The following is a 19,177-nucleotide window of genomic DNA, read 5'->3' as shown; positions in this document are numbered from 1 at the left end:
GTGGTACACATTTACTTTGTAATTCAGTTTGACGCTGGCTTTTCAGATAGATATGTGAGCGTTGTGCAAAGCATGGAATCTAGTTTGGATTGTGTTTTATTACAAAGGAAAAAAAAAAATCCCTTCCATTTCCATACCAACGGGGGAGAACAACAATGAGTTATAGCGATGTTAAAAGGTATAGCCCCGACAAGTGTGCAGTTTTAATGTTTAATTCATGAATCCCTCCTCTGGTGTGGATTCGCTTTAGCTCAACCACACCTACACTCTCTCTCTCGGATGCCGATGTGCACCGGATGTTCTGTGATGTGTTGTATTTTCAATAAAGGCTTTTTCAAATTGAGTACAATGATTTCTTTTTTTTTTAAATTCTAAAGATAAGGAAGCTCACCTCACTGTTCAAATGTAACTCTACAATGTGCATCTAAAAGATACTTTAAGACGGGCGGACAGATACGAACGTGGCCTTTTCGTTTAATGGGCCACCCTCCATGCTGGAGTGGCTGTCTGAGCATCGACCTTTAACCTCTCTCGTGTCTTTTCACTGCCCTGTTAATCCTGAAGAGGTTAATGGTATGCTAATAAGCGGCCCCGAGCCGTGGTGCAGACCTCTCCTCAATGTGTTGCTGCCAGTTAAAAGAGAAAAGGATTTATTCTATCTGTGCTGCTCTATTTATATCAATTTGACTCCTTTCCGTTCTTCTCTCGGTTTTTTTGCTTCCATCACCCTGCCAGGAGTGAAGCTCAGGTAATTTGCTTTAGCTTAACTGAAATGACAACTTTTAAGCTCTGCTATTAGGGTCTGCTGAAAAAGCATCAACTGCTCAGATTATCCCCACCTGCTCGGGGAACATGCTTCTTCATTTGAGCATTATTTGACTCTCGCTGTATAATCCACATACTTTTCTCGTCATGGGGGGCATCATGTGTTAAATACTAAAAAAAAAAACCTTTGCCCTATCACCACCCACTGACCAATCAGTTGTCTTCATCATTCATGGATGATTAGGAGTTCAGTGTCTTCTCTCGCTGGTTGTTAGCAACATGACAACTGTAAAAATGCACCATTAGAAAGGATGCAATATGCACAAAACCATATCTACTTGTGCAAAAATGATGAACCTTGATATGCTATAGATAAGATTATCAACTTACTCATCCACAGTGTTTTTTTTCTAGTGGTCCCAGCTGCAGCCCTGACCCGTCTTCCTCTGGTCACAGATGTGTAAGCAGCACATCTTTATGTGAATGTGCTCATGGCTGCATTGGGAAAACTTGCCTTGACTTATTGAGTTGATATCTACCCTTGTGTGACTGCTTAGCGAGGGGGCGGTCGTTAGCTTTCCTAAAGACAAATAGCAAAAATATATCCTGGCTGTGTAGAAATTGCTTCATAGCTCACACCTTAAGGTCCCAGAGATCACTGGTCTGTGACAAGTGATGATAGCTGGACAGAACAATCTTCATGTCCCAAATATTATTGATTGACAATATTAATGGGGACACTTGTTTGTTTATATGGAGTTAAAATAACATAAAATGCAGAACGTTTCCTCATTTGCTGATCTTAATAATGCTTTTTGTCTAATTTCTGAAATATGTCACCTTCATATAACATCTTACGTGTAAACTATAGCGCAATAGAAAGCAACTGAGTGAATACTTCAATTCTTATGATCCCATCATGTGAAACTACCCCATACATTTACACAAATATTTGCCCCTCATCCAACAATAAACCTGCTGACCTCTCATTTTGCGAAAAGACTATGCTTATTGGAAAAATACATCCCAACATTTGTGCTCCAGGCCCTTTGCAATGCTGCGGCAGCTCTGTCTGAACAGTAGGTGGAGCTCTGCACTTTATGTTGCACACAGAAACACATCACTCCAGCCATCACTCTGCTCCTCCCTGCATCAGCCTTGATGATGTGTGACATGGAACGGAGCTTCTCATGCATGTTGTCCCAGACAGTGACAGACATAAAACAAAATTCCAGTGATGAAACAGATGCACAGCAGTACATGAAGTTCCACCGCCTCCTCATTCATTCCATCGCAGTGATGAACTGACCTAATTTTTGAACGGAAAGGAATAACCTTTTAAACATGGACTGTCAGATATATTATGCATAGCTGTCCTCTTAGTCACTCTCATGCAAAGATAGAGTTTGCCTCCATCGCATGGAAAGAAAAAATAGCAGCTTGAGATAAATGTGGTTTGGAAACCTCAGAACCTTTACTAAGAGTTCAGAAAACTGAATAGAAACATAACTGAAGGTCCTCGCTGCCTGGGAACCCGGGGGACACTCAGGGTCCGAACATCAACAGGAAGATTTTCATTTTGAATCTTCTATCTTTGAGTTTTTTTGGGGGGAAAAAAACGAGCAACAAAATAATTTGAAGCAGAAAATAAACAAAGGAAAGATAGATTGGTTAGCTGATTAGACATTTTAGGTGTGGGGGGAGGGGGGGGGGGGTTAAGGGAAAGATGAGAACCGGAGGAAAGGGGACGTTCTTGAAGAGCGTCTGTGTATTGCAGCAGCTGGCTACTGCAGATAACCACAAAACCACTGGAGCACTTGAGGGCTGGGTGCTGCATGGCTAGAGTTCCACTCCAACATGACCTTATATCCTGCAAGGGTTTAGACTGTGGGGGGGGGGGGGGGTGGTGGGGGGAGTGTCGGTCAGAGCACCACATCCTGACGATTATCCCAAGTGACAGAGTCAAGAACTCTGTCTGGCTGACTAAATTGAGTTCATAAGTCCCTCTTCTATGCGCGCATGGATGTGTGTGTGCGTGCATGTCGCTGTCTGCTTTAGCCCCCCCCCCCATCCATTCTAGAATTATGAGTGATTGCTTTCAACAGATAAACTTTCAATCTAGCCCTCTGGAAAGGAGAGATTTCATTTATTTGTGTTCAGATATTATCCCCGAAGATCACCGCACAGAATGAGGTAGTGCATTTTGAATTTGCTGGTTGCAGGTGGCGCATGTAGTCATTCATTTCTCAGTAAGTCCACCTTTTTCTTGAGTGCACCCCCCCCCCTCCCCTCTTCCACCTTCACAAGTTGGACGCCTGCCTCCAGCATCGCATCTGGAGCAGATTGTGACCCTGCAGTGTGCCAGGTAAGAGGACGTAAACAGCCTAGGCCTTATTGTCCACTGATGAGCTGTCAGACACGCCCCCCCATCCTCATGTGCAATATTGTATCCCTGAGCCCACACATGCTCTGTACCTGTGGAGCACTCTCAACCTTCGATATAAATTACAGGCTGCTGAAAAACAGGGGGCACAAATAGTTGGTGAAAATGTGAAGTTAATGGCCATAAAGAGGGAGCAGAGGTGGCGCGTCTTTAGTGAGGAAACACTCTGCGTGCACTAGATGTGTGTGTAAGACTTTAAGAATTGGAGTCCCCGACAAAACGTGTCCCATATTGTGATCCAATCACAAAGACGCAGCAGAATTGTTTTGATAACAAAAGCTATTTCTCACAGTTCCTAGCAGGAATAGTTCTGCACCACAGATGACTGAGCAGTAGGCTAGAGCCATTTCAGTAATGGACGTCGATAATAAAGCTCTTGATGTTTCCTTTCTTGTTTTGTGTATGGCAAATTGGTAGTCCATTCCCCTAAGTATTTTTCTCTGTTACTGAGACAGTCATGATGTCTGAATGACTACAGAATAAGAGCTTGATGCTGAGAGCCGTTTAGCGCCGTATCTCTTAGCATGCCTACGCATGCGTGTGCCATTTTTATCAAGTATGCCTTATTTCATATAGACTTGATGGCGACACGTGGATCATATCCATGTTGAGTTCTGCTCCAGAGGAGACCTAATTTCTTTCTCGCGGCTGTGCGGCTGGAAACAAAGGCTCTCGTATCTCCGTATCATTGTCTTGGTTTATCTCACAGCTGCAGGCTTTTGACAATGCATGTGGTACCCTCTGTTCTTTTGATTTTTCCACTCATTTGCTAACTAAACATGCCTCCCATTTAGCGGCACAAAGTGAAAAATGTAGTAGTCATTACGTATTCATTACCTGTGCAATTCATTTCTCCTCTGCGCTCATTTAGCGTGGAGAATATTCTGTATGCGTAAGCAGTTTGCATTTAGAATATTGACAGTTTCTGTGTGGCAGCCTTGATAGTCTGCAGTGTTTTGTTATTTAGAACTGAAAGGAGAAAAGTTACAACCAACCAATTTACCTTCATCTTCCTCAATTCCACGACTTTGTTCATCAAACTGCATGGTACTCGCTCGAGGTCTGCCTTATATTTATCTGGGAGTTATTTCCCCACAGTGGACTCAACACCTCTTTATAAGTGGAAACCTATCTTTTAGCTCTTGACCTAAGCTGTGAGCCAGCTGTGAATCTGTTCTCATTAATCTCATGTCCCACAGTAAAAGATCTGAGTCTGGAGGCTCCCTGAGAATGAATCCAAATAGCTCTCTCGTTCCTCTGATGTTAACTCAAATGTCTCCAACAACAATGTGGCACACTGTGGGATGCCCCGAGACCAGTCTTTGCTCTCCTATCATTGTCCCTGTAATGTTGTCCTGCAGTTTCTATGGAAACCAAGCTGGCCTTATTAAAAAAAGTTTCACCTTCTCTGAGTCTGCCCTTTACCTGACAGCCAAGATAAACGAGCAGGGTCCTGGGAGGAAGGCAACACAAACATGCATCTCTGCTCACTGGCCCGTGCTCATTGGCTCTCTGCTGGAAGCCCTTATTTACCTTAATGCTGGGAGGTGACGGCAGTGGGTGAGGCTTGAGGGGGGAGTATTCAGCAACAAAGGTGTGCGTTTGTGCATGTGTGAGGTGGACAGAAGGGGAGGGGGAGCCCTGATTACTCGCAGCACCTCCCATAAACAACCTTGAACCACGAGGCAATAAAAAGATGAAAAAGAAACAACTCTTTTCTGGCCCATAACGCACAACCAGCCAGATGATGTCATATGCCACCTTCAGCTAATGAAGGTGATGATGACATGCATGAATGCTGCATACGTTTGCCATCTGCTCGGTTCCGCCGTGCTGAAGCTGCTCCCCCACAATGCAGCGGAGAGGAATCCAAGCACGTTTATACTGCAGAACGTCCCCCGATGCGTGTGAAAGACCGCGACATGCATCCCAATGCCTCAATCATACCTGCTCGCCACGGGCGAATCTCTGAGGTCACGTGTTTTTATATCACTTAAGCAACAGCGCTGGGACTGCTGATATGATGGAAGAGGACTCAGGGAACATTGGATCAAAATCACATTTATAGCCCAACTTATATAAATGATATGTTTTCTTTTGGCATTCATACATTGTGCTTTGTCCCCAATTGGGTTAGTAACATTTCATTAATTTAGAACTTGACATACCTGAAGAAATATGTCACTGACTCAAACTGTTCTGTATTTTCTTTACACATAAATACAATTTATGCTCCAAATTAATTTCTTTGACAGTATTTTATCCGCTCCAGGCTCCGCTCCCTTCCTGGAGCCTGACCTGTGATTAGTCTGCATGACACTTTTGACTCTCACTCTCACTTTTTCTACTTAATCACAGTCCAGTTTTAATTGTGGAAAAGCACAGATTCAATACATAACAATTATATTAGTATATTGATGTTCTCCATCTCTAACAGTCAGTCTGATTACCTTTCCATTAAATCTTAGCCTTTTTTCCTGTTGATGAAATTAGGTCTCTTGTATTTAATTAAAGGATGTCTGTCTTCACACGGGAAAATTACCTGAGTAAAGCACGGCGGTGGTAAATTTCCCATTTAATCGCATGAAATCTATTGTGTATAAACACCACACAATGTTGTCACATTTGCTATTTTGAACAGTTTGTGAAACAGAGATGGGAATTATTTATTTTTTGTAATCCTATTTGGTGGTGTTTGGTTTTTCATATTTACACCAGGGAAAGAAAGACGCTTTGTTGCAGCTGCAGAGGATGAAAGTTTTGATTGGCAGGCTCCGTTGAGGGGAGTGTTAAAAGGGTAGTGTTGGTGACTGGAGATGATCTTTAGATAACTTCAGATGACCTTTGAGAGCTGTAGCAACTATCAATCTCCACAGGGCTGCTCTCCCTCTCTTGTCATGTCTTTACACTTTTTTTTCCTTCTCTCCCTCTTCGCTATCACCTTCTCTGTTTCTCTCTTGAGTTTTTGAGAGTTGGCAGTCTGTATCTGATCCTCGAGTAATTTACTGGTGGAGATAAGGAAGTGGTGCGCACAGTGTTTCATTATTCTGACAGGGCAATCTGAAGCCCATAGAAATTAAATTGGAGGAACGATTTTTTGGTCCAGATACAAAGGAAACACGAAACGTTATTATTATACTAATCCAACATGCTGATTTGGGGAGGATGGCGAGTTAAATTTTTAATTATGTACTCGTTCAACTTTGGGAATGAAAATAACAGAAAAGTAATGGTAGTGCAGGGAAAGTAGATGGTAAAGTAGTCTGATTTGTCGCTGGCTGATGACTTAGCTGCCTTCGTTTGCATTCAGCAATTTACAAGTTTACCTAATTATATAGCACATTTTTTGCAACTTTGCATAGACAAAGACATTTGTTTGCCTTACGAGTTTGCATGAGTTCATGTGCACATACATGTATATGTATACGTGTGTGTGTGTGTTTGTATGTTCAATCCAGTTTTGTCCAGCAGCCCTTTTTCTCCCTCTCCTCAGGAAGGCAGGGGTCACTGCCAAAGGTGTATCTTAGAGAAATGCATCTCTGCTGTGGGTGAGAAAGAAATATGAAAGAGACCCTAAATCTAATGAATCATGTCCACTGGTGAGCTGAAAAAGAGGAATGATACCATCTGTAGCGGCATATGAATGGCTAACTGACTCACAGTGCTGTTGACACAAGCTGAAGTGTAAAGAGGTTGTGAACATTAGCTCTGCAGCTCACTGTGTAGCCTTGAAACCTGCTCCAGTCAAATAGCAGCAACCCAAAACACTCTGCCTGCTCCATTCGTCACTCTGAAGGCTTTGCAAAATGCATAGGCAAGCTTTTTTGGTGATGAAATAAGATGCGTTTTCATCACAGCTGATCTGTAACACTTACATTTATGCTGTGGGAATTTGTTTGTGTGCCTTTCCCCGGAAGTTTCTTGGTTTCTACCCTCTGCTAAACGCTTTTTATTGTGTGTGTTGAGCAAACCGATGCAGACACCAAGATGCTCCACGGAGATTTATAGCCTTTATGCCCTCAGCTGTAACGATTGTCAACATGGGAATGTTGGTCATTTATTAAGATAGGAATTGTATGTATGTATGTGTGTGTGTGTGTCTGTGTGTGTGTGTGTGTGTGTGTGTGTGTGTGTGTGTGTGTGTGTGTGTGTGTGTGTGTGTGTGTGTGTGTGTGTGTGTGTAATGATAATGAAATAATTTATTCGTCGGGGAAATTAGTTTTCCACTCTAGTTCATTTTCACTTGCGTGTATATATATAAGTGACATGCCTTTAGAAACACACACACACACACACACATACACACACACACACACACACACACACACACACACACACACACACACACACACACACACACATATATTCACTAGGCATGCTGGGAGGTAAAGCGGTGGGCAGTTCCCTTGTGGGGTGCCCCAATGAACAACTTATAAATGCGACGTTGCCTTGCTCAAGGGCGTCCTGGCTGTCCTCGGGAGGGGAACTGACACCTTCACTGCCAGTTCACACTCCGAAATATTTTTGCCCGTCATGAGTCTTGAAACCGGCCATCCTCCGATCCCCAGCACAAGACTGAGCTGCTGCCACCCCTACTGTCTTTGTGTGTGTGTGTGTGTGTGTGTGTGTGTGTGTGTGTGTGTGTGTGTGTGTGTGTGTGTGTGTGTGTGTGTGTGTGTGTGTGTGTCTGTGTGTCTGTGTGTGTGTGTGAGTGTTACATCACTGTTGTGCCCCAGTCTCATTACAGCCATCCCATTTTCTTGTGACCAGTCATTGGCCTGAAGCAATCATCATCATATCTGAACTTGATGCCTACTAATTCTGGTTGTTAATGCCTGTAAAGTTATTGAAAAGATTTGAGGAGACAAATATGCAAAGTGACCAATAAATTAGTTGTTTATGTGAAATAACTTTGGAATCTATGATTTCTGGACATTTTGGGAACCTCGGTGCCTCTCGTATGAACCCCATCTCAACTCAGTAAAGCTACTAATTAAGTCTACATTTAGGGTCACACTTGTTGAATGGGAATTAATAGTTACTCAAATGATTTTGCCCTCTCAAGTGAAATACCAAGGAAGGCATTGTTTTGGCATTTAAATTACATTACACTTTTTCAAAAGAGCCTTGTGGCAGTGTTAAATTAGTCTCTTTGAGAAGTGACTGAATCTTAATCTCAGTGCCCAGTAGAGAGGGCATGTTGCCAAAGTACGATAACAGGACAGATGTTAATCACAAAAACTTCAGGGTTGACCTCGGGGCTTGCTATTTTCGAACAGTTCTGAATTAAATTAAATAAATCAAACCACTGGCGTTCCCATCATTCCAAAGGCATGAAGGAGTATAAGTGAAACAGTAGGGTGTTCCTGGCTCATAAACCATGTGTATTAATTTGTGCTTTATGTAATGCAGGTATATAGAGGATGATGCATAAACCAAAATTCAAAAAAACCTTTCAAATTTTTTGTGGGGGGTCTGTTTCATCAAGGGGGGGTCTGTTCCAATTATAATCAATCCTATTTGTGATCCTTAAATTGGCAGGTTAAGTCTTCCTGTGTAAAATCACATGAAATATGTTTATTGACTGTTTAAATGTTTAAATGCTAAATTGGCAAAAGTGCGTTGTTTTGTGTTTTCATTGTAGAATACAGCATCTGGCTGGTGTCGGTTGAATATTACCTCTGTATCTCTTCAGTAAAGCAAGTTAAACAGTAGAGCCGTCCTGGGAGGGGAAGTCGTATCGACCGGATTCGGCGTCAAATGGAGAGATTGAGCAATAGATAAGGCCGGGTTGCAGTGGACCTGGGGGGGGGGGCGCGGCAACGCTCCGAAGAGCTGTGCTGGCATGAAGGGGTGCAGTGTGGTAGTTGTGCTGTTCACCTGTGATTTAGCATAGAGAGACGCAAGTGTGTGTGTGTGTGGGGGGTATGGTGTGGAAACATAAACACAGATAAGCCCATCAGAGGATGAAAAGAGAGGCTGTACGCTTACGTGATCAGTCAGCTATAAAATTGACTTAGACCAAGCAGTTTTACTGTTTCTCAAGGAGGATTCCTAATAAGACACGCAAGGAACAATGCTACTATATTTTATCTCCGTCACTCTTTGCTCCACTTTGTTTTTATTTCACGATTTATTATGTACAACCGAAGACGATTGTAATAATTCCTACCTTGCTGGTGGTTTTAAAGTGGGCTGGTAAAAACCCACCTCAGCTTCTCAAACAAGGTCTATGATGGATGGAAGGAAGGATGGATGGATGTTAAAAAAACAATTGAAATGAAGATCAGTGCTTAGAATGTAAAAAACCCCCCGAATGGACTAGCCTGTTGGGTAAAATTAGAGATTAAAACAATTGTTTTTCTTGTGAATTCAGATCCAATTTTAAAAAATCTGTTAACACCACAGAGAAAAGAGTTTGTTGTTGAGCGATCATCCTTTTATTGAATGCTCATCCAGCCATTTATAACAGATATTAATGCAGTGTTAAACTTAAATTCATATAGCTGATTGTCCACAGTTTAAATTCCACTGTGTTAATGCTAAGATGGAGCTACAGTAAAACTGTTACGATGTGTGTGTGCCTTTGGATACAAGTTATTGCACAGTTGTAGATTCAGCTGCTGTTTACACAGTAAAGCTTATGTTACTTTGTGCATTTTATTCGCATAAATGAAGATGAGTAAAAAAGAGAACCATACTTTTTTTGTACTTTTTTTTCTATTTTGTGTTGGGCGTATTGACAAATATAATTCATAGAGCACTGATATTTGTACAAAACCACATTTCCACCCACGTTTAATTAGACAGCTTCTCCGCAGCTCTATGCATTTACCTTCCAGTGGTGACTTTTTCTTGAATATAGTGAATAAAGTCACTTTGACTTGTGTTCTGCTGTTGTCACGGGATTTCCAAAGCTTCATTACCATGTGCAGCGGTTTATTTTTTCTTCTTCAGCTTTGACTCATTCAGTTCCTGTTACATTGAATGAGGAATGAAGAATGGGGCTGAGAGCGAATATCCACAAACGTTTTCACCGGGGTGATTAGACTGTTGGTATTTTGGTCCCTTTTGTCAACATGTTGTTTACTGGTGTGGATGCATAGCGTTCTCTCGGAGGTGCGCTGACAGCGCAGAGGATCTCATTGTCTGTGGCTGGATAAACAGCTGCTGGAGCTACTTGTTCCTTCCAGCTGTGTTAAATAATCCGATATGCCTCAACACAGTAAGATCTGAATTTTTAAATCTGGTCTCAGTGGCCTGTGGGGGACCTTTAATCAGTGTTTGGCGTGCTGAGCCATATATTTAATATATTTCTCCTCACCAGTTTTAAATTGATATCGGTGATGCACATACTTTCCCTGCGATACGTTCGATTTTATCCAGCATTATATCTTACAATATTAAGACTGTATTGATCAAAGAGATTGAGGCAGAATTCAGACCTTGTTCTGTGGATGGGGTTAATTTGGGAGAAGAAGAAGAAACAAATCTTGTGGAACTGTCAGTATATGCCCAGGTATGGTCTGTCCACATGTCGTCAAACGCCATAAATCCTTTGTGCGGTCCTAAATGTGTGCATTTCATGATTGTTTTATTAAATTTTTTTTTCACAGTTTATTCACATTCCCTCCTGAGGTTATCGTGTTTTCCACATCTGCACAAATAAGTGTTTCCGGAGGGGGCATCTGTGTCGTTAATTAGAACGATGATTTTAATCATCTGCTTCAGACTGACATCAAGGAATCATTACATTAAGCGTTGAAGGATATTTTTTGTGCTCCGCTGTCAAATAAAACCTCTGGACAGATGGAAAACTTAACACAAAGTTACTCATGCATTGTAAAGAAAACACGCAAAACGATATTTTCAATCTGAGCATGTTGATCACTGATATCATAAAAGCCCTGATGATTATTTTATTGTCTGCTGTGCTCTTACAACATCTGTTTAAATTTGAATGTTATTCCCGTTATGGGACATTAAGATCTTTAAAAATTCTCTCATTTGGTGACCATCTGCTTTAATGAGGCCATTGTACCTCCTCGATAGCCAGTCCTTCTATTCGTCCTTATTACCTTCCATAAAACTCAAATATTTAAGAGGTGTTATAAAACTTCCATTGCCATTTGAGGATTTCTGATATCTGTTTGGCATTAGCTTTGCGCATGATGTAGTAGCTCATATACATGCAGTGCCACTTAGCTTGTGAGGGGAATCATCTGTACAATACGACCAGCTTTTTACAACCCGAATAATGGATATCTGTGAATGGGACGTAGATGTCATGATGGTCATCTGTGTCAAGAGAGGTGCAGCGCCATATGCTGCCGCTTGTTTCTGTTAATGTGTTTAAAATGTGGAAGAATCCCACTTATATACGACTTTGGAATGGAGAGTTTATTTGTATCAAGGTGAGGTTACAGCAACAACATCAGTGTTGAATGCAGTAAAACAAACCAAGCCGGAGCTGGTGTTCATTCAGCTACTGATGGATATTAGATTTATTTCCCCACTTGCACCATTTGAAATGCAATTATAGAGATTTGTCATCGATTTTGATACCACCACCTGTTAACACCAAAGCACGCTTCTGGCATTCTGGAAAAAAAATGAACAATAAATTCATGCATTGACTTCACCCCTGCAGTTTTGGCATGCTGTCTCTGTCACGAGCTCACACTGAGCTCCTCTTCTGCAGGGATCAGATGTAGTTTCTCCCAGCATTGTTAAAAAAAGAAGACAAAAAAAAAGAGCAAACAAAGAAACAAGCTCCAAGTCAATGACATGCCTCTCCACACTCATTCTGTTGTTTAACTATCAACATCTTTTATCCGATTACGGATGTTTGCTTTCTTCGTTAAAAAAAGAAGTAAACGAGCTCATACGCATATTTTCTTCACATTTTTATACTGTGGCACTTTTTTGCTGCTCACAGTTCAACATTTAACACTGGAAGTGAAAGGGCAGACTATAAAAACATTTAAGTAAAGTCAAATTAGGAAAATATTGTTGTTGTAGTTTAATATTGAAAAAAAAGAGAGATCCTTTTACTGAACTTGTTCTGGTGCTATGATCTAAATGTGACAATGTTGTTTATGTGTTCATCGCTATGAATGAATATTTGAAGGAAAAATATTTAAATGTGGATTATCAGTGTATTATTAGTATATTTATGTTCGTGGGAGCTAATACACTAAGTAGTTAAATCAGTACAAACTATTTTAACGTGAAATACAGTATATGGTTATTGTCATACATCTATGGCGAACAAGGGGATCATTGTAATGCAGCAGTTGAATTTCTAGCAACACTCTCCCTTCAGTAGACTTTCACTAACCTACAGTAGTTTTAAAAAGACTTCAAACATTTTTTATACTAAGATCAAAATAAACACTTTAATTTCACTCTGCTGTCACCTAGTATGTATTGCAATGACGCCCCCCCCCCCTGTCCACGATCGTTACAGACTGATTGAAAATTGTACCTGTCTAAACTCTTCGACTTCCTGCCCGCAATCCAACAGAGCTGTAAATTCTATCCATCGAGGAATGAATGTTTATTTCAGCTAAGATCAAAACAACAAAATGTGTGCCTCGTTTCCACATAACTGTGTTTATTCCTTTTTAAAATTTACCTTTTAAAGAATTAGTAATTAATCTGCCTCTGCTTAACTGTGTTGAGTCCCAACAGCACAGTGCGATGGTACAGAAACAAAATGCCCATTACCCACTGAACAACTACAATCGTATGAATTACCGCTGCCACCTTGCTCAAACAGCTCCGTGAGGCCAAGTCCATAGCGTCTTCCTGGCACAAGTCAATAGACCTTCAAGGCTCACGGCTTCTTAGTAATTGGAACAAACATGGCTGCTGTGATGGCTGGAGCAAAATCTTTGCCAGAGGCACTGTTGACTGCTGTTGCATTATCCTCTTTGTCACAGCTTTCAGTAAAGGTACACAGTTCTAGATACACATGCCGGCAAACATTGTAATCCTGATTATTATAATCCTTTATGAAAATATCTTATTAAAACCTGTCCGGGAAAGTTTTGTCCAACGATTGCTTTATCCGATTCCGAATTTGTGCACAAATAAAAATGAAATCAGCTCTATGCAGACGCTACATGCACATTTTGTGGAGCGTAAACAGTTATTTACTGCAGAGTGCTTATGGAAACAATATGTGATTGAATCAGCTTGTCGCGTAGGTGTTTGTTTGAAGCATGGCCCTCTTGTTGATTTTACACGTTAAACTGCATATAGTCCATTGTGTTAGCTGAAGTACTTTTCTGTCCCTTTGAGCTTTAAGTGAACAGGCTGTTTGAAGTGACAAGGTACCCCAGATCCCGTCTGCGCCAGGCCTGAAGGATTTCTGTTTCCTCGGTGACAACTTGGAGGCAGGTATTGCCTTCTAGGCTACTAACCGCAGGCCTGCTTTGTTTCTCACTCAGCCAACCATGAACGGTGTGCATGGTCTACCTCTTCCATCTGCCGAGCCGCTGAACTCCTCTCCACATAACATTTTGATGAAGGTGCTCTCAGAATGAATACTGAATTTAGTCAGCCAATTTGTGTGTGTGTGTGTGTGTGTGTGTGTGTGTGTGTGTGTGTGTGTGTGTGTGTGTGTGTGTGTGTGTGTGTGTGTGTGTGTGTGTGTGTGTGTGTGTTTCTTGCACCATTAAAAAACCTCCCGACGTATCAACTTGATCAGGCTGATTTTAGATTTAGAGTAAAAATAGCTGGCTCCTGCCTCCTTGTGTCTTTTATCCTCTTTTAGCAGTTTTCAATGGCCAGCTTCGCACTTTAGGCAGGAAAATACTGGAAAATCTGCCCATTTCTGTTGAAATGAACACAATCACATTTATCACCGTGGAACTTGTGAACTCGCAACTGAAAGACAGATGGTGTGACCACCAATAATTAATGGACATGCTCAGCTGCAGTTCGCAGTTTTTACCAGAAAGGCAGCAAAAGTATGATAATAGATAAAAAATGTACCAGCAGTTCATTTACCTGCTTGTTAAATAATGTGTTTTCAACAGTCGTCTCTCCCTCTCTCTCTGCATCCAGAAATCTGTTGTTGTTTGAACAAACAATTACGGAATTAATTTATAATATTTTCAATTCTGCCAATTCTTGAAAATGTAGTTATAGGAAACCAATCAATGCTAAAAACTCATTACAGATAAAGAAAAAAGAAGATGTCCAAACAGTCCAATTAGAAGCAGTTGTTAAATTTCCAACTCATAGCAGCTCATAGGAGTGGCCAAGAGAATGAATGGCCGATGAAGGGACATCTGCCTAGAATGTACCCCGCTGCTCACCCACTGCCAGATGGGTGGACCCCGGTCACCGCTGACCCTGCAAAAGGACAAGCAGTAAAGGAAAATGGATTGATGGATGGGTGGTTAGACAAAAACAGAAACTTCATGAAAATTACACTGGACACAGTTACTGTTATATTTAATGTGTTAAATCTGTGACTCTGACATAAAATTAGAATGGAACATATAAGAAAAAAAATCTATTACATCTTGATATTTTATTTCATTGCTCAGGTAACAATCATGGATTATGATTAAAAATAAGTAAACTGCTTAAACTGTTGTTATAGTCTGTTCATTATTTCACTGGTTTTCCTTGGCCCATATTTATACAGAATGCATTTATTTTAATTACTTGTTCCTGTCAGGACATAAATCTGGTATATGTTCCAAATCAAATGCTTAAGTAAAATTCTGTTCCCCGGTTTAGTTAAGCGCTTCTGCAGGCTCCAGAGACTTCAACATGTCTTCACCTGCTTCCACTGCAGGGCTTCACTGGCTGCAGCTCATTGACTGCAGGTCACTTTTTTCTGCCGAATGATGGATGTAACATTACTAATATTATACAACGAAGCTGCAAGCAAGAATTTCCCAAACCGAGCAAACGGGCCATTCCAAACAGGCATGTTTAGAGCGGCCACTGCGCTGCTGCAGATAAAAGCCAAGAGTAAAATGATTGAAAATTTCAATCTAGGGCTGAGCAGCAGTGTGAGCAAAGATGAGATGCAAACCAAGCATCCCTGTGGGGAGAAGGATATGGATTATAAGATCCCGCTGCTGGTCTACAGAGACGCAGGCAATCACTCAGCTGTTTGATATCCTGTTGTCGTGTGTGCTTGATGCTACTGTATGCTTTTCACTCACCCTGAAGAATACGCAGTGACTATGATCAACACTTTTTCTTTATCTGTGACATCTTTTAAAAAGCAGACCCTTATTTTCTGGTGCTCTAACCCCAGAAGAGCCTTTATGTTGCATCGCTAGCCCCGCAGTATGTTACAAGAGATGGTATGTGTTTCAGGTTATGGATCCCAGTGGCATAATGAAACACATTGCTTTTACTGAATGTAAGACGAGCCGCTTATATGTTGTGTGTGTGTGTGTGTGGATGTGTGTGTATGTGTGTGTGTGTGTAGTTGTGTGTGCATGCATGACAGTAATATTTTTTATATCATTCCGCATTCGGTTGCACTCGGTCCTTGCGTGTCTCTGGCTTTAACAATATGAAATAGTTTGTGGTAACAACTTGTAGGTTTTTTTTCCACAGACGCACTTTCATTTTGCGCAGATGGCTCTGTTGTAATCTCTGCAATCTTCTGTTAATCATACTACACAGAAAGGAGTAGAAAGAGTACAGTAAGGTCATGAAGAGGAGGCGGATTTATGATTTAGGATGGTGCTATATACATCCATCAGATTATCCAAGACTATGAGTCTGACAGAGAACAGTAACCTATAGTTTTCTGTAAATTTTTGCCATATCTTTTTGAACAGATATACTCTTAACAATGTATAGTGCCACCAGGCACAACATGGTCTATCTTCATTCCAGTTCATATGCATTCAATCTCCATCTCATCAGCTGTGTACAGAGTTTATTCAGAGCTGGAGGCAGTAGGATCATAGCCTCAGTGTACATCATTCAGGTACAGTTTATTCCCAACACATCAACCTCCAGCTGCAGGAGCCCACAGCTGCAAACAAACAGAACCGTCAGTTTCGCATTTATATTTTTGGTTGAACAGCATGTTTAGGAGCACAAAAGAAGTCAAGTTATTCAGGGGAAACATGTACAGCAGAAACGCTGTGAATGTAGCCACATATGCTGCAGTAACATCGTTACTCTAATATATACATCTGGTCAACCTAGACAATAAGTGCTATCTTCAACCCCGCACTCTGCTGGCTTCCGACCGATTCTATCATTGTTTCTTTTTCTAATAGTAGTTGGTTTTGGAAGTAGGGGAGGTCAATCACATTGTGGGTGCACTGGTGTCTGTATGCAGCAGGAAACCCAAGACAAACCTGGTCTAAATCAATGCTGGGGTACAGCGTTTCCAGCCTTTTGTGGCCAGTCTAGTGCTGCTAGAAGGTGAGGACACGTTCATTACTATTTCTTCCCTCACCTCAAGGTGCTTGGGTGGAATCCTTCTACTCCACTAGGTGATCTGCACACTTCGCAAACAAGCAGATCAGTTACCTCTGCAGACAAAATAAAACAACTTTCACCTCCCCATTGTGCATGATTTATTTATTAATCCAATGTAATGTACTTTAAAATGTAAAAGTTCTGAAAAGACCAAAGCATGATTGTTAAATCAGTGATTTGCTGAAATGTGAAGATGACCATGAACTTCCTGGATACAGTATGTAGGAATATTTTCGGCTCTGCCTCCCTTTTGTGACTTCACCAGGCAAACATCCAACTTTCGAATATTTGTAGATATGAACGACTGTGTGCCGTCATATCTGACTGCTGTAGCTCCCCCATTCTGCCGCAACCTCTTCCGAGCAGCACTGCTTCATACACACATCTCCAATACACATCTCCCCCAGTTTGCTTCCATTCCTTCACAGCAATGTTAATCAGACCAACACTTTCCCTTTCTTCATCCTCTTTAGTGTCACCCTAACTTCACCCTTGTTAATCACTGCTACGTCTTGGTCCACCACACTGTCATCTTCTACTCTACCCTGTCTGTCATTTTCCTCACTTATCAACTCTTGAAAGTATTACTTCCATCTACCCAGTGCACTGCTGGCACCAGTTAAAACATTTCAATGTCTATCCTCAATCATCCTAACCTGCTGCACGTCCTTCCCTTCTTGATCCGTCTGTCTGGCCAACCTGTACAGATCCTATGCCTCTTGTTTGGCCTTTGCCACATCTACTTTATCTCTGCGTCGCATCTCAATGTATTCTCATCTCCTCTCCTCGGTCCATTCAGTGTCCCACCTCTTCTTCGCTAGCCTCTTTTCTTGTATGGCTTGCTGTACTTTAGGGTTCCAACAACAAGGTTCCTTCTACCCTTTTCTACCAGAAGACACCCCAATCACTCTCCTGCCTCTTTCTCTAATCACCTTGGCTGTAATGGTCCAATCTTCTGTGAGGCTCTCATGTCCACCAATAGCATGTCTTACCTCTCGTCTAAAAGTTGCACGACACTCTTTCCTAACTTCCACCACATGGTTCTCTTCTCTGCCTTGGTCTTCTTAATGTTCTTCCCCACCACCAGTTTCATCTTACACACCACCACCCTATGCTGTCTAGCTGCACTCTCCCCTACCACTACCTTACAGTCAGGGACCTCCAGTGATATCTGCATAAAATGTAATCCACCTGCCTGCTTCTACCTCCGCTATTGTAGGTCACCAAATGTTCTCCCCTCCACTGGGAGAAGGTGTTCACTATAGCCATGTCCATCCTTTTTCCAAAGTCTACCAGCATCTGCCCCTCCAGGTTCCTTTCCTGGATGCCAAACTTAGTCATCACTTCTTCATCACCTCCATTTCCTTCCCCAAACATGCACATTAAAATCTGCACCAACCACAAGTCTTTCTGTCTCCGGAATGCTCCAACTAACTTGTTCTACTTCCATCCAGAATTTCTCTTTCTCTTCCAGTTCACATCCTACCTGTGGGCATAACCACTAATCCTATTAAACACAACACCTTCATTTTCAAGTTTCCCCCTTATCACTCAATCTGTCACTCTTTTCACCTCCAAGACACTGTTATCTAACTCTTCTTTTGAAATGACACCTACTCCATTTCTCTTTCCATCAAAACCATAATAAATTAATTTGAATCCTCCTCCTAAGCTTCTACACTTACTGCCTTCCTATCAGCTCTCCTAAACACAGTAAATCTATCTTTCTGTTGATCATCACGTCAACCAACTCCCGAGCATTTCCTGTCATAGTCCCCACATTCAGAGTCGCCAATAATTTCAGATCTTGGTGCGCTGCTTTATTGCAGTACATGTAATGCATTCTGACCTAGAGGGTTGTTTTACCTTCATACAGACATTACATTAAAAAGAAGAAAATTATTAACCATAAAAATTAGCATCTTTTAACAATAAATACAGTGAAATGGAGTCAGTCGATCCAGAGCGATTGCATAAAGATAGAAGGAACTCACTGGAAAAAGCATCTATTTAATCGGTGATCAAAAGAAAACTAAAGTAATTCTTTAATGGCTCGAAATGAATAGCATGAATAGTGGTAAAGTTGTACCCCGGGTTGTGTTTTTGCACAGATGTGTCAAATAAATGGATGTTTTATACAAAGATACCTCCATCCATTCTTTGTCTTAATTACTAAAATTCTGCTGGGATAGATTTTAAGTGTTCGCTTTAATATTTAAAAGAAACACAGCTGGTAGAAGAAAGAGGGTAGCCACAGAGAAGATAGAGGCTACACAGAGAGAACAAGGCTTACACCAAACTAATTACTGATAAGATGTAGAAAGGGATACTTAATGGAAGTCTGATTTCGATTTTGAGTTGCAGGAAATTAACATCAAAATTACATCTCAAGGACCCAGACGTCCTTGTTTTTTAAATGAGGCATCTGTGCTTCCTGCACGTTATTTATGCACTCTTTTCTCAGTGACCTTGTGTTGCCTGAAGAATGGCCCC

At 41.4% G+C, this 19,177-nt stretch overlaps 1 protein-coding gene across 2 annotated transcripts in view; it reads left to right on the top strand.

The window, feature by feature from the left end:
* gpc5a (glypican 5a) overlaps nt 1-19,177 on the top strand; it is a 115,880-nt gene that overhangs the window by 28,796 nt on the left and 67,907 nt on the right. The window lies entirely within an intron of this gene.

This window comes from Antennarius striatus, chromosome 1 (assembly GCF_040054535.1).
Source record: "Antennarius striatus isolate MH-2024 chromosome 1, ASM4005453v1, whole genome shotgun sequence".
NCBI classification, from domain to species: Eukaryota; Metazoa; Chordata; class Actinopteri; order Lophiiformes; family Antennariidae; genus Antennarius; species Antennarius striatus.
This window is presented reverse-complemented; position numbering and strand designations above follow the sequence as displayed.